At 29.7% G+C, this 25,356-nt stretch overlaps 1 protein-coding gene across 2 annotated transcripts in view; it reads right to left on the reverse strand.

Moving 5' to 3' along the window:
- Positions 1-25,356, reverse strand: part of Egfr (epidermal growth factor receptor) — a 644,558-nt gene that overhangs the window by 133,711 nt on the left and 485,491 nt on the right. Inside the window, exon 2 of one of the 2 annotated variants that reach the window (XM_075373955.1) lies at positions 577-678. The exons of the other annotated variant lie outside the window; for it this stretch is intronic. The gene's annotated coding sequence lies outside the window, so the exon portion shown is untranslated. The remainder of the gene's footprint in view (positions 1-576; positions 679-25,356) is intronic. 2 annotated transcript variants of the gene reach the window in all.

Below are 25,356 nucleotides of genomic sequence, written 5' to 3' on the forward strand. Positions count from 1 at the left end.
CCTGATGGGGGCTTACTCCAGATTCTTGTTTTCCGGTTAGGTTAATATATTTACATGTATCCGGTTAGGTTAATAGATTTACATCGTTCAGCCGCTTGGTTCTTTCATTCATGACGGCTGACCATCTTCTTCAGATAATGTCTAATAATTCATCATCAGTTATTTATCGCATGAGAATTTCACTTACATCTGCTTTTTCTATAGGCTCTGTTTGGGACGCCTGTGTAACAGCTACTAATGGAAGTGACATCTCCGTTAGCGCCTTAGGTCCTAAAACTTAGGTCCTAGATAAGGTATACGCATATTCCAAAAATTTCATGAAAAAGGAGGTAAATCCATAATTGTATATAATTACCCTTGAGGTAATTATGTATGGATATTGGTAACTGTGATTATTATGTAATATGTATGGACATTGCATAAATCTACTCGGCATTGTTGAAATTACCTAAAAACCATCAGGCAATGTCGACATTATCAAGTCATTGCCAATGCCTACATTTCATCATTGCTGCTAATATATATATAACAAAAACTTTACTTTTATATAAGATACATAAGACATTTTTCACTTACCGAGTTGATGTATTAAATTTTATAATCTCTGAAGTGTTTACGTTCCCATTCTTCATCTAAATTCTTCAGAATTCTTCTTCAAATGAAAACGATATTTATTTCCTACAAAAAAGATAGAATTAATTATATGACGGTATAAACCCTAAGTATCTAATATTCTATATAATTATTCACACTTACAAAAAAAATGTAATGAAAGTAGGCCGCTAGATAAAATATTTAAAATAAAACCCCAACATTAATCTGCTGTGATCGAAAGAATGAAGTGAATACAAAGGTAATTGATTAAAGCTTTATTCTTTAATACATCACTTAAAAAAATTAACGATCTAAATAATAGGCAGAATTAAAAAGGAAAATCAAACGATCCATCTCTTTATCCTTATCTAATCCTTTCCTTTTTTAAAAAAAAAGAAAAATACTATTTCGTAAAATAAAAAATAGTAATAAAATTATATATATATTTACTTATTAGATTTGATTTAATCAACAAAAGAGAACCTAAACCATCTTAATGAATAAAACAAAGATTATAGTATATTGCTTACCACGAGATCGCAATAAACCGATCTCGTAATAGAAACGATTAGAAAAATTAATTAAATAATTCATCACAATTTGACAAAATTTTAACTTGTAATTTACTAATTTAAAAAATCTGATGTGGACATCACATGACTTCCTTGTATACCTATTAAATTACAAATTCACATTTTTTGCTGCACTTCATTTAAACTTATTTCATTTGAAAATGAGATACGATCCTCCAATTCTTTAATAAAGTAGAGAGTTACAGAATTACTAAAATATTAGTTTTTATTAAATCAAATATTTATACAATTTTTATTCGACAATCTTACCTGAAATATTAGGATAGAGTAAAAGTCCCTTTACTCTTTAAATAACTGTAAATCTTATATCTATCTAATACTATGTTTTTTAAATTATTATGATGTAACCATCAACAAAACGAAAATAAAAACGAAACAGGAGTAGGTTACTAAATTTTACGGCGATATTTATTATCAAGTAGGCTGAAACAAATGCATAAATAAAAATAAAAAATACGTATTTATACAGGAAAAATGGAGAACCAAGTAAAAGTTACCCATTCACGCATATCATATTTCATCATCATTAAATTAGATATAAGAAAATAACTGTAGTGACCTTTTTCTATAAAAACTTAAATCGGTATAAGGCACCTAAGATCCATATTACTGTAGCTAACAAGGGGAAGGCACGGACTTCGGGATACCGATTTGAACCACATTGCGTGTATGAATAGTACACAGTTTACGAATCTGCATCTCAAAATACTAACACGCAATATTCAATTATACTCAAGAAAAATGGCCCTAAAATTCTCCTTAGCCTTTTACATCAGTTTATAAATTAATTTTGTTTCACGTCGCTCAAATAGATATGTGGTGTAAGTGAGAACGTGTCGGATCCGTAACCATGCACACATCGGTTCGAATCCGACGTCATATACATATACGTTTTTTTTAACTTAAATATATCGATCGCCTAATAATTATTAACCTCTGATCGTAAAAATCTTTCAATTAAAATGAAAAGTACGTAACATTTTATATCACTAAAAACTTCTTACTTTATTTTCATATCTTTTTTTGTATTATTATTTATTGTTGAAACGTTATTAATAAAGCAATATATTTAAATTTAAAAAAAAAACGTTAAAAAGTATATTTATATGAGGTCGGATTCGAACCGAAATGCCTTCCTCTTGTAACATCCGAATATTTCATTAATTAAAATTTTTTTTTCGGCTATAACTCTGGAATCGATGAAAATAAGTATCACTTATGATATATCGTTAAAAAGCTCATAATAAGGCTTACTTCTGCGATTAAGAAAACGTCCAAAATCTAAATGTTTCAAACTTGAAACCTCGCTTTATTTAGAGGTCTGACTGTATACACATTTTTGGCCGAGTCGATTGCAATGAAAAGAAGAGGTACAGAAGATGTTACAACAGTCCTATAAAAAAATTTCAACATTCTACGGCTAATCGTTTTTAGTTACCCGAGATACATGCGTACATACGTACGTACAGACGTCACGCCGAAACTAGTCAAAATGGATTCAGGGATCGTGAAAATGGACGTTTCCGTTGATATCTGAAAACCGAAATTTTCGCGATAATACTTCCTTTACTTCGTACAAGGAAGTAAAAATACATAACAATATGAATAAATAAAAACAACAAATTCCGAGCGTAGGTAAAATGACAATTTAAATCTAATTAAGTAAATATTATATATTATTATATAACTAATTATATTCAATATTATATTACGTATATTATATCATTTAATATTACATTACATTATACTTATAGATTTATGAAAGAACTGTTATCGAATAAATAAACTAGGAATTGCACTTTTTTTTTGTCTTCAGTCATTTGTCTGGTTTGATGCAGTTCTCTAAGATTCCCTATCTAGTGCTAGTCGTTTCATTTCAGTATACCCTCTACATCCTACATCCCTAACAATTTGTTTTACATATTCCAAACGTAGCCTGCCTACACAATTTTTCCTTTCTACCTGTCCTTCGAATATTAAAGCGACTATTCCAGGATGCCTTAGTATGTGGCCTATAAGTCTGTCTCTTCTTTTAACTATATTTTTCCAAATCCTTCTTTCTTCATCTATTTGCCGCAATACCTCTTCATTTGTCACTTTATCCACCCATCTGATTTTTAACATTCTCCTATAGCACCGCATTTCAAAAGCTTCTAATCTTTTCTTCTCAGATACTCCGATCGTCCAAGTTTCACTTCCATATAAAGCGATACTCCAAACATATACTTTCAAAAATGTTTGCCTGACATTTAAATTAATTTTTGATGTAAACAAATTATATTTCTTACTGAAGGCTCGTTTCGCTTGTGCTATTCGGCATTTTATATCGCTCCTGCTTCGTCCATCTTTAGTAATTCTACTTCCCAAGGAATTGCACAAATAAGATTTATATATATATATATATATATATATATATATATATATATATATATATATATATAAACACACACTGAGTGATTCACGAAGAATGTAACAGACTTTTAGGATGTGTTCTACTGGTGAAAATGAATACAGAAGACATTTATATAAACGTAGGTTCGGAAAGACTTCGTTAGTGTCGGCTGGCGAAATATTTCGATCTGACATTTGGACATACGGTAAAATTAAACCAGATTATAATTCTCGGGTTCCAATTGTAGTGGTTTTATATGAAATCTGACTTGAAAAACTGAAAAAAAAGATAGATCTCAGAACAGTATTTATACTATTTTTCCAGAAATCTGGGGGATAAAATATAAAATATTTGAACCGAAAAAACACTATTTTATGTTAGTCGTAAAATAACTTTGTTAAACGGGTAATAAACACATAAAAGATTTAAACAAAACTTGTAGAAAATTTGATTCTAAATAAAATTATAGGAATAAAATCCACACATACTAAATACAAACGTAAAAATTTCGAAACCTATTAAAGACAAAACGAATCAAAATGTGGCACATTTGTAACTACGTATTACGTAATGTATTTATAAATAATGAAAGTAAAAATTTAATAACTACGATCAAATAAAATTAATTAAAACTCCCATTTTTAAAAAATGTTGACAGAACACGTCACAAAAAATTTTTTAAAATAGAAAATTTATTCCTATTTAAGATAAAATAATTTACCAAATTTAATTAGAATATTTAACAATAATAATATTAAAAAAAGTTAAATTCCAAAAAAAACAGCATTTTTAAAAATATTATAATAAATATACTGTTCGCTTAATTATTTATAAAAGTATTCTACGTTTAAAAAAAAAAAATATATATATATATAAAACCAGATTCAAAAATTTTTAAACGGCTTTCTAGTTAACCATTAACTAGAAATTCCTGTCATTCTTTTTACCAATGTTGCGTTTTAATTCTTATCTTTTTCAACTAAATTCAAAAGCTGGGAAACAAGTTTAGACCAAGTTTCTATTAGTTGGATGTCCAGTTGGCTGTGGGTACCGCCCAAACAAAACTACAGTGTGTGTATACACACATATATATATATATATATATATATATTTCTGTGTGTGTGTGAATACATACAAAAAGAGTTAATATTAAAACGCCTAAGGCTTGCATTGTTTCATTCAGATAAAATCTTTTAATTCCTGGATGGTTGAGAAAAATAAGAAGGGTTATAATATTCATTTTTCAAGAAGTAAAATAAAATAAAACCTTCAACGTCTCTCACAAATAATCAAGAATTAAACTTTATAAACTGATACCTGAAACGAAAGACTTATTGGTCACGGACAAAATGCCGAACGTAAGGAAACTGATGACCGGTTCTAAGCGATACGATCAAACTGAAGTTTCTTCCTTCAAAATATATTCTAGTTTTTATGATATATAATTTTATAATAAAATAAATAAATTTACGAATAAATTTGGAATTTTATTAAAAAAAAGAAATCGGGATAACAAAAAAATTAAATACTGTTAGCTATAAATAAATACTGCTACATCTGCACTTGGTTTTTATGAAACTAAATTTGGATACATTATGAAATGTATTCACAATCCAAAAATTGTATCAAAAGAATAAAACAAAAAAACATTAGTTCATGAAAAATGTCTTCAAAAGCCTTCAAAAAACCTGGCTAAGTATTTCATAAATTTCCCGGCTATTAATAATAAAAAGTAAAAATGTTAGACAAAAAACAAAACATATATTTTAGATGTGCGGAATAAATTTTTAGAAAAAAGTTGCTAAAAATATTCATATGTAGATTAAGTTTAGGAAATTTCCTCTAGTAAAATTTTCTCTAAATTTCCTCTCCTCTCTTTAAACCCTAAAGTAAGAAAAAGAAAATTTCAAAAAATATTTCTGCATTATACATCCGGAGTCTATAATTAAAAAAAAAAATTGTAGATATTTATTGATAGCTCTATAAAGAAGTATAAACTTTCAAACCGTTTTTGAATTTTTTTTTATTTTAATAAAGTTTTATTAACTTTAAATAAATATAGTTTTCTTTGAAATGCTTCTGAAAAAATTGAAATTGTTTTTTTCGCGATATTACCCCACCCCTTCACGAGTTTTTTAAAAAAATAATATGATGAGCGCTCCGAATATAGAAATACTTGAACCAAATTTGTATAAAATCGCTATGGTCAATCCTAAGATATAAGGCCAAAAATAGTGCGATACACATACAAGAGCTTTTTGTTGTTTTTTTTTTTTGTCTAAATCAGCGATTCTTAACCTTTTTACCTCCACGACCGTCCAACCACAACCCAGTAAAACCTAGTTAAAACGATTTAGCTGCGGCTGTTTGCTAAACTATGAGATGAAATGGACGAAAAGAAAAAATCGTTTCTTTTCCAGACAGAAGTCAGATGGTTATCGCGGGGAACCGCAATAACCCGGTTATTGGAATTTCGAAATAAATTAATAATATTTTTCCAGGATAAACAGACGCCATTCTCTATGTTTTTACACAATAATGAGTACATATTGCTGTTGGCTTACTTAGCCGATGTATTTTCGCATTTAAACTACTGGAATGTGAATTTACTAGAACGTAATAAAAATATTTTATAAACGATAAACAGATCGAGCTTTGATCTTTCAGGAAGATCAAGCTTCTTAATCGGTTTGAAACTTCCAACTATATTGAAAAAAATTTGGACAAGAAGACACTATTATTCACTACAGTCTGGATAGCATAAAGATGGATTTGCGCGAGCTAAAAATTCAGTCGGCAGAGTACTTCCCGGAAAATAAAATGATTTCTCAAAGAGACGGGTACTGAATCCGTTTAGTGAAAACGTTGTTGGAGCTGCTAAGTTATAAGCTGATATTCACGACCGGCTCATCGAAATATCTGCTGATAAAACGATACGACAATTCACATCTGAAGATTTAGATATCTTCTGGCTTCCTCGTCGAAACGAATAAGGAAATTTAGTCACAGAAGCGTTGAAAATATTAATTTCTTTTGCCACGTTTTACCTATGTGAAAAGGGTTTTTCGTGTACGGTTGCGCTAAAATCGAAATGTATGAATCGTCTTTAACAATAATCAATCATAAGAATCGTATTATTTCTGTAAATGTGATATGTATTACCGTACATATGAATGAAATCGGGCCGGTAAGAGTTTTATAACAAAATTTTCTTTTTTTGCTTATTATATGGAACACTTAAAGATTGTTTATTATCTATTATTGTCTATTACATATATTTAACATGTATTTTTTTAAAAGAAAATTTTAAATTAATAACAGATTCTGATATCAGAAATGTAGTGTTTTACCTTTTTTGATATCAGTATCGTTTTGTTAAAAACAGTTTTATTTATACTACAGAAATTTTTGTTTTTTGAGCGGAAGAAATAATATCTGCAAGACTCTTACCGTACGGTTTACAATTTCATTGTAATTTTTTTTTGATATCACTGTGTTTTGTTTGATTATTCTTTCATTTTTTTTTTATGAATTATTGATCATAAAATGGACTTATTATTAAAATGTATGCCTTAGAATAAACAAATTTAATTTCATATCATTCAGTTCATATCATAATTTTCCTTTTTTAATAAAACTAGTATAATGATCTTTACGAATCGAAAATCCGTGATGTAATATTGCACTTTGTGAGGGTAACCCTCGATTTTTATCGTTAAATTCGATTTTACCAATCGAATTTATTTCTGTTTCATTTATTCCTTTTTTTAATAAAACTAGCATAATCTCCTTAAACAAATAATTTTTTTTAAAGCGATGGGACAAAAAAAAATTGTTTCAGTACTTTCATTAACATAATGGCATTTACTATTAAAACAAGCTGTCGTATATTTTCTTTTAAATTTTATTATTTCAAGTAAATTATAAAGTTTATGTACGCTACCTAGTAATATCAAGTACTGCTATCTAGCGGCGCGATTGGTAAAGTCACAGTAAAAAAAATGAATAAAATGACATATTCGAGTTCCACGGTTTATCAAATGGAATAAAAAACGTTGTCTAACAAAATTAGAAGTATCTTTTGAAAGTATTCTTTATTACTAATCTAACTGAACTGAAATATAATGTTTTCATGCATATTTTTTCCCCCCATTTTCATTTCACTGTTAGGTTAGGTCATGTTTAGAACTGTAAACTTAGTTTCTTGACTTCGTCGCCTCTTACCGACGAAGTTCTAACAACCGCGTGATATGTATATATATTATTTCTAATGGGAGTACAGCTTTTTTATTTTCTTCATCAAAATTCAAATCGTTTTATAATTCATCCATTACACAGATATAAATAAAAACTTATATAATAAACAAATAAAATTCTTACATTTTTTCCAAAATAACAAGCGGATGCAATTTTTCGTTAAGTATAAAGATTTAAAATCGTATAAGAAGCAAGGGATTTTATAATATACTCGTACATAGAACTATAAAATTGGAATAAATATATAATTAAAAACGAAATTAAAGTAAATACGTGATAAATATTTTTAAAAAAAGAAGGTAATATTGTTTTACTTTATATTTAATTCACTTTAAAAAAACGACTGAAAAATGTAAGATGTAATTATATTTCGATGTAGTTAATTACACGCAACCGTAATCAATTTTGTTTTATTTTACCTATAGCATACGTAATCAATAATTATTTAGTTTAATGAAATAAGCGTTAATTAATCAAACCTATGCAAAAAGAAAATAAAATCTAACAACAAATACGTAATGAAATATTGCGACGGTAAAGCGTGTAATCATTAAATTATATATATATATATATATATATATATATATATATAGTCTATACTAGTTTGTTGTCGTCAGTTTGAAACGTATTTAACACGTAAGGTATTTATGAGTGTTCCCGACAGCCGCCAATGTGCTACACTATGCAGTCGCGCTTAGTTTTCTTCCACTAATGCTGACATTGCTGTGTTTGTAGGTGAACGACCTAACGATGAATTACGGCTGCTAATATGTCGCTATAAAGAGAAAAAACTTGTTTTCAAGCATTATGATAAAGAAGAAATAAAATATAAGAAAATAAAACAAGTACTAAAGAATTAGAAAATAAAATGTAATAAAAATATAAATACGATGTTTTCAAGTCGGGGTCACCCAAAAGATTTCGCCTTGATTTCTACTCCAGAAATAAAACGAAGCCGTACTGAAATTCTTCGAAATTAAATTAAGAGATAAATTTGACGGTTTAATATGATTTTTTTGATCTAAAAACCGAATACAACGTATCCCAGAATTGAATACCAAGACAAATTCTGAAAAAAATTATTTCAAAACAAAAAATTATTGAGCAGAACATTAAAAAAAAAATTAATGAACAATAACTTCGTTAAATGCCGATAATCAAAAAAACTTTGCCAGGAAATTAAATTCTGAGAAATTCCACGGGTGTAACGACAAACGTAACGTTAATATAACTAACGTAGTTGCGCGAAATATTGATGTTACTACGACATTACCGTAAAATTTACCCCTTAATTAAAACTCCAAGTATTTCAATACGGCATTAATCTTAACCTTGTTATTAATACGATCAGAGATTTGTAATTTTTTTTTAGATTTCTTGCTCTTAATAATGTTCAGTCGACGTAGATTTACTCATTATTAAATTTTCAAACTATTTTTGAAAATTTTTATTTGTCTACTAGCAATTTAACAAAGTTATTGTACTTCAAAACTAAAAAAATTGTGACACCCGTTTTGTGATTTACAATAATTATCTTAAAAATTACTAAAAATACAGTTGTTTTATTTAATTTCTCAGGTCAAAAACCATTTGAAGACGTTACATTTAAATTCGAAGAATTTCATGTAAGGCTTTACTTTATCTTTGGAACAGAAATCAGGACGAAATTTTTCGTAATCTGCAATTAAAAAACGAAGCGCTTCTGGGCCCGTGTTTACGCGAACTTTTTTTCTGTATTTTAATTTGTAGAGCGCGTCTTAAAATAATCTTCTTTTTTTATAAGATCATTCTTATATATGGAGCTTTCGTAGCAATATTATACTAGCCTTCAACACGCCCAACGAGCGCATCTGGAGTGCCTTCGTCCCTTGTGCCCGAATTCATTTAAGCGCTTGCTCATAAAACACTTCCGAACAAATTCAACCACCCGGTCCAAAATCACACCAAATAGCTGCTGGCGTCTCCTTCATAAAATTTGGTATAAATAGAGCCAAACTTAATAACATTTTTTACGATATTAAACTACATCCTCGTGGCCGAAAACAACTTTACCCTGAATGATACCTTCATACCTCTCAATACAAAAGAAATCAACCCCAAAAACTGACTACATCTCTAAGAACTCAACTCTGTCCACAAAAGCAGGACGTCTTTTACTATGGTGTAGATATGTTAAAAATAGTTATACGGTTTTAACACAGCTCGTTGTAGTTTAATCGGTTTGTTAACAGAAATCTCCTATTGAGTTGCGTAGTATAGATAAAAATTATTTTTCTCTTCTTTAATCTAGTAATGTACTATAGAGTACAACATAATATTAGATAATATGAAATAAAATGAAAACAAAGATTCAATAAAATAGTTGTTTCTTAAGAAATTTTTAAAAAAGTAAAAAGAAAAAATTACAAAGTAAAATGATATTTAAAAATAAATAAATTTACTTAATCGATAATAGATAAGATTTTTGCCCGTTGTTTTTAAAAAATTCGATTAAAAATTCTACGAATTAACCGTTACAAATTTGACCAATTTTTCTTCTGGACCGGTAATTCGAAGTGAAATATTCTTAGGAATATCTCTTTTATAAAAATATACGAAATATAATTAAAAATATATAATATGAAAACTTAATTAGAAATAAATTTAAACAGAATCACGGTAGCCCAAGTCTAAAACAGATACTGAAGAAAAGAAGAAAACAATTTTTTTAAAAAAAAAAGTACAAAAATTTAAGTTTAAAAATGTACACGTTGTGAAATCACCGTTCAATTGAAAACAAACTATCAACACTTCACAGTTTATTAACTACTTTATGTCCGGCTTCAGTATTTTGGCATGTAAAGAGGAAAAAATTATTTATTTTATTTTTAATGGTTTTATTCTATTACAATACGGATAGACCGAAAAAATGCTGTCCGAATGAAAAAAATATTCTAAGACAAACATTTATCAATTACAGAAAAAGATGTTTTAAAAAAATCGTTACGAACGTAAATTAAGGTTCTCTATAACGTGAGAATACTCTTACGTATTATTAATTTATCTATTTTAAAAGTTTTCCGATTAATTTTTTACAATTTTCAAGCGAAATAACTTCGACTATAAGAACTATATTACATTACACTACAGTAATAATCCACTTATAAGCTACGATCGCAAACAAAAAACTTAAAATATTTTCAAACCCATTATTTAAGCGATGTAATTTTTAATTAAACACAAAAAAATCACGCACTTAAGTTATTCGGACGAAAAATTACAAGGTAATTACCAAAATAACTTCCTACTTCCTTAAAAACATACGAGTAATTTAAACCGACCCGTTTGGTGAAGAGTAATAGTCGAAAAAATTTAATAAAAAAACCACAAAACGGATCAAATTAAAAATCGCCACTAAAATGTTGAAATCGATTAATATGCATGAAAATGTAAAAAAACGGTTTAATAAATCAACCAACGGAAACTCTGTAAATACATAGTTTAAAAAACCAGAAGTTGTAAATAAAATAAATAAACTATTTGAATATTAAATTCAAATTAACCTATTTTTTACCGATGAATTATTTCACCGTAGAAGGTTACAAAAAAAAAAGCTTTTGCGTGAGAATACGCAAATTGAAATTTGTAGCTTAATAAAAATGGCAGCCTTTTTATTCTTGTATTTATAAATGAAATTTAACCTGCAATTAAATTTATTTTCAATTAAACTACGATAGCAATAAGAAAGACAACACGGGACCTCAGAAGGAAAGGAGCCAAGATGCTACGATCCGCACGGAGACCGGCAATGTATTTGCATGAATGCTACCGATATAATTTCACGAAAAGAAGTGAAACTTGAAAAATACACGTACGAACAAAATCATTTTATAAAGAAAGGAAGAAATTAACGGCAAGAAGCATCTTTCACGATTCGTTTTTGTACCGCGATGCCAAAAACCGTTGACTTACTATACTAAAAGTATAATACAAAAGATATACCGATCTGTATACGTGTATGTGAGTGCGCCCGCCCTATTATATTCATAAATATCTGCATAATACATCACTTCATACAGTTAAAAGCTTTTAAACTGCTCGGCCAGTCGTAAACATAACACAGTACAGTAACGATATTCCGGGTCGACCAGATTTGGGTACTATATTTTTAAGTTTTATTCATTTCTAACGCAACGCAGACCCAATATACACGAAAAACTAACAAAACCGGAAGTCACAGTTAGGATGACCGATTAGGAAAAATAGGTTTCTATTGTTATTTTGTTTTTTTTTTTTGTTTACCTGTAACAGTTGAAGAGGGCCGGTTTATCTTCTTACATATACTTAAAATAAACCCTACGAATTTCTTCAAATGAAAAAATTTAACAGACGGTAAAGTACGTAATTATTTTCACGTTATTTTAAAAGTCCAATCTTCATATACATAACTTAAAACAAAAATACCGTTAACGTAAATTTACTTTCTTACCGCTGTCGTAGTTTAATCGAAAATAAATTTAATCAGAGGTTAAATTTCATTTATAAATAAAAGAATAAATATATCGGTAATAAAATAAACAATAGTAACGTATGCTTTTACAAACCGTTAACTGTTAGTCGAGAAGCGAGTGATATTTGATTACAACTACATATATTGTTGAACGTTATATGAGCTATATATACTCGTAGTTAAGATATGTTGTATTTACATTGCGATCCGAGATTACTGCGTAGTTCTTTCCTTTTTCTATTATACCATAATACGACTTTAGATAACTGCGCAAAATATGAAGTCCGCTATACTACATTATTTTTATTCTTGTTAGAATTTTCAATATGCAATATCTGCCAAAAGAAACTAACACATACATACTCACGCTCAAGCGCGGAATTACAGAGAAAATATGTTAAATATTGTTATAATGAAATCGACTGAACTACCCGGCGTTTAGTAAATAATATCCTTATTTATTATATTACTTGGGAAAAAACTATAAAGTTTTGACAAAGGTTTAAAATGTAATTTAATTTATTAAAATACACTTTAAAAAAGATTAATTCTTTTCTTACACGTTCCAAAAAATCAACCGCAAATAACAATTACAAAGAAAGATATAATGAAATTAAAAATTCATTATATACGTTTGAAATTAGAAAAAAATACTCTAAGTTTCTAAGAAATCAATTTAAATAATTTTTCCTAAACGTTCGTTAAAATTCAACAAATAATTTTTATTAATCTACCGAGAGATAACAACACAGAGAGGTAACAACACACGTACTCAATTTTTTTTTTAATATTTCAACAAATTATATTAAAATTCAATTTTTTTCTTACTTCTGTACATTAAAGAACATCCTGAAATAATAATATAACGATTTCGCTTAATGCAGAACAATAGATTACACATTAATATACATTAGAAGTTAAAATGAAAATATATTTTTTTTTACTTCAGACGGTGACATATCTGGAGACTATTATCATCTACTGAAGAAAAAATCAAAAAGGAGGCGCAGATCTCACAGAAAATTTCAAAAAACTGTTTCCTACAGAAACGATTGAATATTTTTTGGGAATTTTTAATTAATTTAAAAAACGCGATCTCTATTGCAATCACAAAAAAAAAACACGTTTTAAGTAAAATATATTTTGAAAAACGGAAGTATAAAACTTCAATTTTACAGGCTATATATGATATTTTAATAATAATTAACATAACTGTACGTGTTTCTCCTAATTCGATTAACATCATCGGGTGGCATTGATAGATTAAAATGTATAATAACTGTTACGAGAAAATAATCGTGCGGATAATTTTATTAAAACGTTCATCAAAATAAATTATATTTTAAAAGAAACGTCACAGTTATTAAAATAATTTATTTTAACACGAACATCCTTCGTAATTACTGTAAGATTTGAAGCGATAATCGGCGTGATGGCATCAGAATACTAAATTAATAAATTGTTAGTGGACGCGGTAGACCGTAAGCTTTGGGGAACGATAGAGGGTATAATAGGAAGGTGGAATTTTCACTGAAGGTACAATAAATTTAAAGTAAAAGGTTACACGTTAGTTTTATCCGAGAATTAAATTCGTTAACGCATCACTGTAATTTACAACACAAAATACAGCCGAAATAATAACGAGTGGCTATCGATCTCTACGTATTTAAAAGAAAATCTACGACAGCAAACCAACAAACACTGCCGATAGTGTAGTTGACGCTAATCGTCAATTCCGCCGCTATTTGTGGTAGAGTGCAATATTTATTTAGATAATCTACACCTTAAGAGCATTAGGGGTATAATTAAATATTTATATCCGTAATTAAAGTACCTAAATAAAGATTTACCTACTAAATATTCCGTTCAGAAAGTTGTAACTTCCAAAAAAACTCCATTTGAAAGGAAAACCTATAAAAACCGACCGCATAAATCGGATTGTCACTTTAAAATTAAATTAAATTGACAACGATTTCTAAATAATTTAATGGTGGCTTTAACTAAAGTTTTACTTTAAACAAATAATTTTTTTTACTGTTAAAACAAGAGATTTTTTATTGTGAAACAAAAATCTTAATGAGAATAACATACCGGGAGACAATGTAAAATAAATTTAAAAAAATCGTTTTCACGGACGTATCTTTATATATATATATATATATATATATATATAAATGTGTGTGCGTGCGTGTGCGTGCGCGTGTGTGTTTATATTAATAAAAAGATATTTTAAAAGAATTCTATAAATCATTTAGTATATTTATATTTAATATCTTAAAAATTAAATAAAAAGAAACGCACGAAACAAAAAGGGGATTGAAAAAATAACAAGAAAATAACTCCAAATTAAAAAAAAAGATATAAAGTGAAGGGGAGATTATACAAAATGATAAAAACGTTTGTGCATAAATTAAAATGTTTTTTATTTCAACGAACCATCTCCAGGTTCAAGTAAAGATCCCACAAAAAGATATAAAACAAATGACCTTGAAAAAAGATTAAAAATAGATAACATAATAGAGCAGTTTATGCGTCAATAATTCTAGGTCGATATATATTTGTATATATATATATATATATCGGTTAACTAAGTGTCAAATTGTTTCTTAATGTCTTATACATAGTATAAAATATTTGTGTCCGCGCGCATACACACACACATAAGTAATGCCTGTTAAAAAAGAAGAAAAAAGAGTACAACAGTAAATATTTCGTTAACTTTTAAAAATATTAAATTAAACATTTTTATACTTGTATAATAAATTAAATATAAAGATTCTCTCTGCCTCTTTTCCAAATGAATGCTGTAACATAAAGGACTGCCGCTCGTTGCTCGGGAGATTACATCTCATTCCACGAACGACTCCAAGTTCCCAAATGTGGACAAGTATTGAGGGTAGAGGGACGACGTGTCGTTAACCGAAACTAGCAGCTTAAAGAGGTAATGGAATGTCTTTTTGGACGTATCTTATAACTTGAAGACTTACATAAGTCTTGAATAAATTACGATAAACTTTTAACATTTAAGACATTCTTCTGGGATACTTGCGTTAAAAAGAAGTGGCTATGGTGAATTTAAGAGTACTGTATGTACAGCGAATTGAAGGAGTAAAATGTACTATGTATATATAAAAGACAAGATGCTAGTATCAATTTATAACAATTTGGGTATTTTTTTAAAAATATTACTACAAATACGACTTGTTACTTTGTTCGACTTCAACTTGTCCCCTATTTTTTTTTTTTAAATAGATAACAACCATCGCCACATTTATGCAAGGATTTATACCTCACAACATTAGGCTATACTAAAAGTTATATTATTAGTATATTATAAGTTTAATTATTACATTATTCTTTGTGATGTCTATGTGGCAAGGCGCAGTAAAAAAAAAGAAAGAAAAAAAACACGTATCAAGTTGGGGTATTCCATTAATATACTGCCCTAAATAAAATAAACAAAAAACTTATTTTTTTAATACATTAATGTATTTTGTATTAAGTAATTAAAAAAAAAAAACAACCTAGCATCCATTTCTGTCTCATTCCATACAAATGCAATTCGTACCTGTACCACCGAATAAAATAGTACGTTTAAAAAATTTGAAATAATTAGAAGATAATTACAAATTTCATACGTCAAGTCACCAGAAATAGTAGATATGCTTATATCTGAAAAGGATATGATATATCCTTTTTCTTATTCCTTGAATAAGAAAAAGGAACCCGTCCATTATTTGCTTAGAAGGATAGCTTGATCAAAAAGCTCAGTAAAATACAAAATTAATAAACAAAAAATAACCGGTTAAGAGACCCTGCAGCTCTGGCTACAAAGGACCTTTTAAAACATTTTGAGGAACGGGGATCACGGTAACCGCATTTCTTCATCCCTTTTGATCGATTGTAACTAAAATTAAATCAGAAATCAACGTACAAAATTCCATAAAAATCTGTTAATACAGTATTAAATGACGAAAAAATTCGGTTTATCATTCTTCCACTCCTGAATGAACTCCTCGAATACATAAGCGAAGCGACATACTAATGTAACGGAATCATATAATTAGTACAAAATGTGATTTTTAATCCAGACACGACCAAAAACGAAAAATGTTTTTCGACTCCCACCCCTGTGGGGTTTGAATAAGCCAAATATCATCTGAAACAATCTTAAGTGGCGATAAATGCGAAAAGATCTACCTAATCTGTAAACACGTTTCATATGTTTAGCGTTTGGGAAGCCTCTTCTTGCAATTCCAACAATATTTTGGTCATCTCTTGCCGTAAGGGTCAGTCATATCGAAAATCGTTTCAGACGAAATTTTTAGGTAATATTTAGAGGACTAACCGACCACGTTAAATGGATTCGATCTTGTGCGTATTATAGGAGCTATGATTTTTTTTGTCCTTGAAACCCCATTTTTTCACCCCTTGGTCCTTATCCAAAGAACAGTAGGAATTTTAAACGATTTCAATATTTTACTAAAGAAAGTTATAGCGATATTTTGTTTTTATTGTTTTTTTTTTTTTTTAGTCATCCTTTGCCGTAAGAGTTGGTCATATCAAGAATTGTTTCAGATAAAACTTTTAGGTAATGTTCACAGGACTAACGACCACTTTAAACCGATTCGATGCTGTGCCTATTAAGGGAGGTATGATGTTTTTTGTCTTCGAAACCCCATTTTTTACACCCCGTGGGCCAATGGGTTGCGATATCAAAAAACTTTACCTGGATAAGTTTTAAACCGTTATCCAAAGAATAGTAGGAATTTTAAACGAATTCGATATTTTACTTAATAAGAAAGTAATAGCTATTTTTTTCTCGAAAAACCCCCCATTTCCACCAACACGGTCAGATTTTTGGTCGTTATATTTTACGTATTAATTTAAAAGCGATTGACGCACAAATGCGGGAGTTATCGTGTCCACAAGAAAGTGAAATAAATATATATAAACGTTTGAAGTGACGGTGGTTTTGGAGCGGGGGATGTAAAACGCAAAGATATGACTAAATTTTCCGGAAGTCAAATCACGGTACCCATTACAATAGGTAGCTTTCTTCTGAAATCTACCTAAATATGCTATAAACAAAAAGATAGTTTTTTTACAATTTTTTGGGGAAGGGGAAGAATTTTGCGGGAAAATGGTTTTAAAATGATGCGCATATAATGAGCTTAATATAAAGCGGGGTTATGTTAGCAAAATTTTGAGAAAATTGACCCCAAAGAGACTGACTGTACATATTTCTTCTTTTTGTTTCTTTTTCCTGTTTAGCCTCCGGTCACTACCGTTTAGATAATTCTTCAGAGGATGAATGAGGATGATATGTATGAGTTTAAATGAAGTGTAGTCTTGTACATTCTCAGTTCGAATATTCCTGAGATGTGTGATTAATTGAAACCCAACCGCCAAAGAACACCGGTATCCACGATCTAGTATTCAAATCCGTGTAAAAATAACTGGCTTTACTAGGACTTGAACGCTGTAACTCTCGACTTCCAAATCAGCTGATTTGGGAAGACGCTATCTAAACGTTTACTAACAAACTGCCCCGTATACGATTTTCAGTGTCAAAATCAAATTCTGTTAAGTCTGTCGTAAGTTATTAAGTTTCAAACACGCCAACACACGCAAATACATACGTACGAACATTACTACCCACTTAGTTTGTTTTCTACAGACCTTCGGACATGAAAATGCAAAAAATAAATCGTAATCATTTTTTTGACCGATTACCATACTTTCCTTCTTGCAGAAAAGCTGATGCAACGTAACTAATTAGGTATTTACGTGATGTTAAACGAGTAGGCAGAAAATTCTCGTTAACCTAATCGGTTTTAAAAAAGGAACTCTTGTATAACTTAATTTAAAGTATAAGAATTTTACATCGTTAGATAATTTAAAAAAAAGAAATGAAAGAATATTTAGTTATTTTCCCCTTATTCAAAATGCGCTTAGTAATATGAAAATTATTTTTTAATTTATCGAAAAAATCTATTTTTTAATAATTTTCTTTTTTCAGCTGAAGTAGTTCATAATTATTTAATTGTATATACATAAACCTACAAATAATTAGAATTTTTAAATTATTAAATAACATGACCAACAATTATGACGTCAGGCAGTCAATGAAAAATCTGACGTCCCAAACTTATATTTTGAAAACTCATTCTGAACTTTTCTTTTACGACACCCAAAGATATAATTTATACTTTACATAGATACAAACAACACGATAATATATATTAAATAATGATGAAAAGCTTGTGTTGAAAGTTTGCTTCAAAACGAAACAACATAATTTGATTGTTAACAACTTTTTATCGTTGCTTAAAAACGTACCATCCAATAAAAGACAACTAAAAATTGATGAACTTTAGGGGGATTAAATAGAACATCTATATTATATAAATAACATGCTTATGGAGTTGGTAAGAATTAAGAGATGAAAAACTAATAGTTCAATGGATCATAAATTATTTTCTCAAGCTTTATTTTTTTATTTTTCTATAATAGAAATATTACATGCGATAACCAGTTTTAAACTTTTATTCTGTATTTTTACAAGCTTAGTGTTCGTTATTTTTGATTTTATACATTTTTTTAAATCTTCCTTTTTAATTATATAAATTAATGAAGTGATAATCAGTCAAAGTAATCGTAATGAATTCTCGACGATTCAGGAGGAAAGGGAAATAAGTTAGAAACCGATTCTGGAACTTTAATTAAAAAAAAAAATCACACTAAAATATGTCCGAAAACGCTTTGTTATCGAGTTACGGTAAGCGAAAAATTTCGCCCGGATTCCAGTAGCCTCGGTGAAATAAGGTCATAGTAAAATTTGTAAGGTATTATAAAAGGGGTAAACTTGATTCCTGTAGTTTTCAAGGTATCCGACGTAAATTGGATTTTTTTAAGGTTTGAAGTACAATAACTTTGTTAAACGACTAATAAATGCGTAAATTTTATTATGAAAACCGCTTCAATTTTCTCAGAATTAAATTCTCTACTAGTTTTGATAATAAAATATACGTAATAAATAATAAAATTTTGCACTTCTTAAGCGCTAAATCTAATTCATCGTGATTTCTTCGATTATACAGGGCCGGCATATAAATCTGACGATTTTGTAGTAATTGTTATGTTGCCACCACTGTCAATGAGAAGGCGGGAGTGTTGTATGTACATCGACAGGTCTACTCATGCTATTTCAGTAGCCGGTATGTCGTGGTCGGGTGAACAACGAGCGTTTGTGATCGAAGCCTATTTTAAAAATAACGACTCGGTTATTGTAACACAGCGTTTATTTCGCAAACATTTCGATTTAAATCGACACGCGTCTGTTCCTAGTAGGAATAAGATATCGTTGCGGGTGAAGAATTTTAGCAACACATCGTCTGCTTTAAAAATGAAATCAACAAGACGAAAACGGACTGCAAGAACGCCTGAAAACATTAACGCTGTAAGGTTAGCTGTTACGCGGTCTCCACGACGTTCAGCAGCGAGACATGCTGCTGCGCTAGCCATTTCTGATCGAAGTGTACGACGAATTCTTCATGTCGACCTGAAATTCCATCCGTATAAGATGATGTTAGTGCAGCAACTTAATGCAAACGATCGGGCGTCTCGCAAAGCAGCTTGCGAGGTCATCCTCGAAAATGTCCACCGGGATGCCGTTATTCTTTTAAGTGACGAGGCGCATTTTCATCCGTCAGGATTTGTGAATAAACAAAATTACCGTTATTGGGCTTCGCATAATCCACAGCAAATTCTTGAAATACCACTTCACAGTCGATATGTTACAGTGTGGTGTGCGTTTTCAAAGTTCGGCATAATCGTCCCGTATTTTTTTAAGGAGTTAAATCGCAGAGTAACAGTAACATCTCATCGATACGTAAACATGTCGAATGAATTTCTGCGACCGAAACCGAATGACTTTCAAGGAGATGAAATTTAGTTTCAACAGAATGGTGCCGCCGCCCATACGGCGAGAATCGCAATGGATGTTCTGCGAGAAACCTTTCCTGGACGAAGCAGTTCCACAAGTGATGATTGAGCGAGCAATGTCAAATTTTAGAATGAGGTTAAGCGAGTGTGTGAGGAGTAATGGAAAACATTTGGATGACATAATATTCAAATTAAAAAAAACCTATGTAAGTAATTCACTATAAATTGCAAAAATTGATCTTAGTTTGATATATTAAACGTTTTAATACTACGAAACACAGTTTAATTATTATCCCTCAAAAATCGTCAGGTTTATATGCCGGACTCTGTATAATAAATATTAACAGTTCAATAATTTATTCTGATTAAAAAGGGAGATTTAAAAAATTTTAAAACAGAAACGACGAATACTAAGCATATATACAGGCAGAATAAGTTAAAAACTGTTTGTTGGTTACAGTCCTATAAAAAAATCTTTCATCTTGGTAGCTGTCACATTTACTTCTTTCCTTAAAGTCGGCTGGCTCTCGAGTACAAATAAATTTGGTATTAATGTCAGGATTAATTTTAATATATGCACATTAAAACCGGTTTAACACATCATATATATAAATTGTTGTACAAAAATCCATTTATCTCTAATAAAAAGAAAAATCAAACGAAAGATTATTTCGTTTAATAACTCGTATCTTCTTATGTCAACTATATCGGTAAAAATAAAAACCCATATTCAGCTGATATTAGGAAACTTAAAAAACCAAGCGCTTCTATTAGGTCAACTTTTTTTTTAATGCATCATTGATATCAGGTACGTTTCTATTTCGTCTTACCTTAGCTCGGTTTATTTCTTACATCGTAAATCTTTAATTATTTGTTTTATGTAACATCCTTTGTCTCAATATTTTTTACCGACTTTTTAATATTACGTATAAGAATAATATAAAATTCATCAATTTAAGTCAAGACAGAATTAAATAAGAAGTCGCTTAAAGGTATTCATTCAGTCATTCTCTTGGCTATGGCGCGTGTAAATCATCTGAATAAAAGCGGTAGCAAACGGTTTTACTTTCTCGACTAAAAAAAAAAAGTTTCATGTAGATTAGTCGAAAATCTTTTCAGGGGAAAAATTTTTTTTTTATATTAAATTTTTTTTTTGTTTTTGCAATTTTTTTCAGAATTAAATTCTTTACAAAATTTTATTTATTTATCGATAACTTAACCGAGTAAGTTTACGTTAAAAAAATAATGCTTTTTTCGAATCAATTTTTTGGACTTCATAAGATTTTTCGCAGAGAGTAAGTTACGAACATTTCCTGGCCTATTTTATCTTACACAAGGCAAAACAATTATAACGCTTATAGTTTTCATTCATACGTGTATCCCAAAAATTACAGTAAAACTTTATTTCGTCTTTAGAATAGAGATCAGGACGAAATTTTTCAATAGCTGAAATTGAAAAACAAAGTGTTTCCGGACCTATGTTTACGACAATTCTTTTTTACTTTCAATATTAGAATATATAATGAAACTATTACGGTTTATTTGCAACATATCTTCGTACGTTCATGTTCTTTCTGCAATATTTTAGTTTCAAATGTCTCCTAACTCCGATTAGTCTTATAAAATAAACTCTCGAATTTCAAATTTTACCCTTTAATGTGTAAAAACATATTTCAAGAGTTTTACTTATTTTTTTTATAATTAAATTTTTACCCGCAATAAAACACTACACTCCAGAGTTAATTATAGTAACTTGGTACTTTCTAAATTTGCTCTTCGCTATTACTAGATTTGAGTATATATATATATAAAAATTATACAAACACAATTGAAAGTTTGATTTTTTTTTTTTTTTGTCTTCAGTCATTTGACTGGTTTGATGCAGCTCTCCAAGATTCCCTATCTAGTGCTAGTCGTTTCATTTCAGTATACCCTCTACATCCTACATCCCCAACAATTTGTTTTACATATTCCAAACGTGGCCTGCCTACACACTTTTTCCCTTCTACCTGTCCTTCCAATATTAAAGCGACTATTCCAGGATGCCTTAGTATGTGGCCTATAAGTCTGTCTCTTCTTTTAACTATATTTTTCCAAACGCTTCTTTCTTCATCTATTTGCCGCAATACCTCTTCATTTGTCACTTTATCCACCCATCTGATTTTTAACATTCTCCTATAGCACCACATTTCAAAAGCTTCTAATCTTTTCTTCTCAGATACTCCGATTGTCCAAGTTTCACTTCCATATAAAGCGACACTCCAAACATACAGAAAGTTTGATAGAACATTAAAAAAATTAACATTACCGAACTTCTCTTTCCCTTTCCTTTTTCCCCTTGTCCTTTGTCCCTTTTTATTTTTCACTCTTTCCCTTCCCCCATGTTTCCATTTCTTTCCCATTTCTCTTTTCCTTTTGCCCATCCTCTTCCCCCTTTCTCTCATTTTCCTTTCCATTTTCCCATTTCCCCTTCTTCCTTTTTACCTTTTCCCTCTCTTTCCCTTTTTTCCTTTCTCTCTTTTTCCTGCGTAAATCGGTCCGGTAGTTTTTTTAGTCCATAGCATACACACATATCGGAAACATTGAAATGGAATCTTAAACGTTTAGTATAGCGTGTATTGCTTTTACGTCCAGAATATAGCCAAAAAGTCACATTTTTACCTGTCACAGTTGTTACATCTTAGGTATATAAATAGTATGTATATAAAAACAGAATGCAACGAATGCAACGTTGTGTCAAAATTTCAAAGCGATCTGTGAAGAACTTTCGGAGATATAAGATCTGAACAAACGAAAATTTACATTTTTATTTATATATAAGATTAGCAGTATTTTTTACTGCAGAAAAGTTTTTTGCTTCTGTTAATCGATTTTAACCGGATTTATTAGAAATAGTGTAACAGCTGTTAGAAAGTGTAATTTGTAATTTTAAACGATTAAGTTAGCATATATTAGTCGCTTAGAAAAAGATAAATAAATTACGATATATCAATGCGGATGTTTTTTACGATTAAGTAAGGAAACGAATAACGTCTGAGGTTTGAGTTTGTTATCGTGAAATAATTCAAGTTTGTGAATTTTATAATAAAGCTAATTATTTAGTTACATCGATTTTTCTGAATTTGATTATTAACTTCTCACACGATATTTTTACTAGTTGTAACAGGGTGTGTAACTTTATTACGTTCAAAAAGTATTTTTTAAATTAAATAAATAAATACAAAGTCTTTGACTACCCGTAAATGTTTTATTAATAATAACAATAATATAAAAATCCAAGCTACATAATTTAGGTTAATCTCGTACTAGAGGAAGCGTGTGCGGTATGCTAAACAATTAAGGTTTTGAAAGCAGGAGGCGAATCGCATCCCACATATCATACCGAGTTTTAAGTATCAACTGACCGCAAGCAGTACAGATGCGGTCGGTCGGTTACAACGACCAAGGCTGCAGACTTGCTCTGGCCATAAGAGGATTCCACGCCCGCTCGCATGCACATAATACCTAAGTAAAAACGCTGTTCTATTTGTTTGTACATCATCGATACACATTAGATTCGATTCGCACCTTTTATCGATCGATAATACCGCATTAAGTAAAAGAATATAAATAAATTGCCGAATATATCGCAATTTTAAGCGGAACAACCTTAAAAAAATTCTCACTGCGTAAACTGTAATCGGTCTAAAAATAACGTAAAAGATACAAATCGATATAAAGTTTTAATTTAAAATAATTTTAGTTATCCAAAAATGTTATGTCCGATAGAAAAAATTATTAAAAAATTGTTAACAATACTTTCGCTCTTATTATAAAAAAGGACTTTTTTCGTTCGATCCGCATCTTTATCTACGTACGTTCAAACTTCAACTCTTCATCAAGCGGGTCGAATTCATTGATTCTGTTAATCTATTCGTATAAAGAAATTCCTGTTGTAACGGTTGCCCCGTAGTAAGTTTTTCTTTTCTCGTAAATTAATAGAAAATCTTTTAAATTAAAAATCACGTTGTCTTTATAAACAATTTGATGATTTTTTTCTTTGTAATTGTTGCTGAATATTTATTATTTTAATAGAATGAAATAAACCTTGAGATGCTATTACGATATAAAAAAATATTTTCAAGAGAAAATTCATGAAAATCAATAGGAAAACTCAATATATAAAATAATATAAATTTGTTCATCCGTTTCACAGAACGTTAATTCATACTCGTTAAAAATCTCTTACATTGTTTCACTAAACTTTTGTTTTTTTATCAATACCCAGATTTCCAACCTTTGAATTTCTTATGAACGGTATTTTTTATGCGGGTAAAATATTTTTTGGTCCTATCCATAACACAGGATAACAAAATTCCGTAATTTCAAAGTCGTTTGTAAACTGATAACTGACTTTTATGTTCCTTTTTGCCCTGATTTAATATGCGGTCACTGTTTTTTTCTATCGCGAAAGAATTTTTCATAATACTAAAAAAAGGCATATTTTATATATATTCCTCGTGGTAAACTTTTATTTATAAAAAAGTAACAGGACTTAAAGAAAGGATTTTTGTACATTTTCTTACCTCTAAAGAAGACTTGTACTGTCATTCTCTTTTCCTTTCAACGCTTCTCAAGCCACATTTTCTGTTGTAATTAGCCTTCGGATCGTCTCTAAAGATGCACCGACAGTAGTTTGTAAATCGTGTTCGCATTCCATCTTCCCTGATATCTGCGTTCCATTCCCTTTATATCCTGATGAAATCTTTCACCTGTTCTTCAGTTACAACTCCAAGATTTTCGGGGAAGTAATCGATATAGAATGCAGAAAATGTACCTTCAAGCTCATCGAACAACACAAGTTTTGGCATTTTATTAGCGCGTCTCCCACTGCACACTTAAATTTTGGGCCCTTATTTATCCCAAGAAATTTCTTTACGACTTCTTTAAACGCTTTCCACCTTCTTTTTCAACGAACTCCATTCGGTTTGAAAGACTTATCTTTAAAAAGTCTACGAATATCTGGACCGATGAAAACGCTTTCTTTCACTGGCTTCTGACAGTTGTGAAAACTTATGACATATGTATTTAAAACCAAAATTATG

This window comes from Lycorma delicatula, chromosome 8, assembly GCF_047948215.1.
Source record: "Lycorma delicatula isolate Av1 chromosome 8, ASM4794821v1, whole genome shotgun sequence".
Taxonomy (NCBI): Eukaryota; Metazoa; Arthropoda; class Insecta; order Hemiptera; family Fulgoridae; genus Lycorma; species Lycorma delicatula.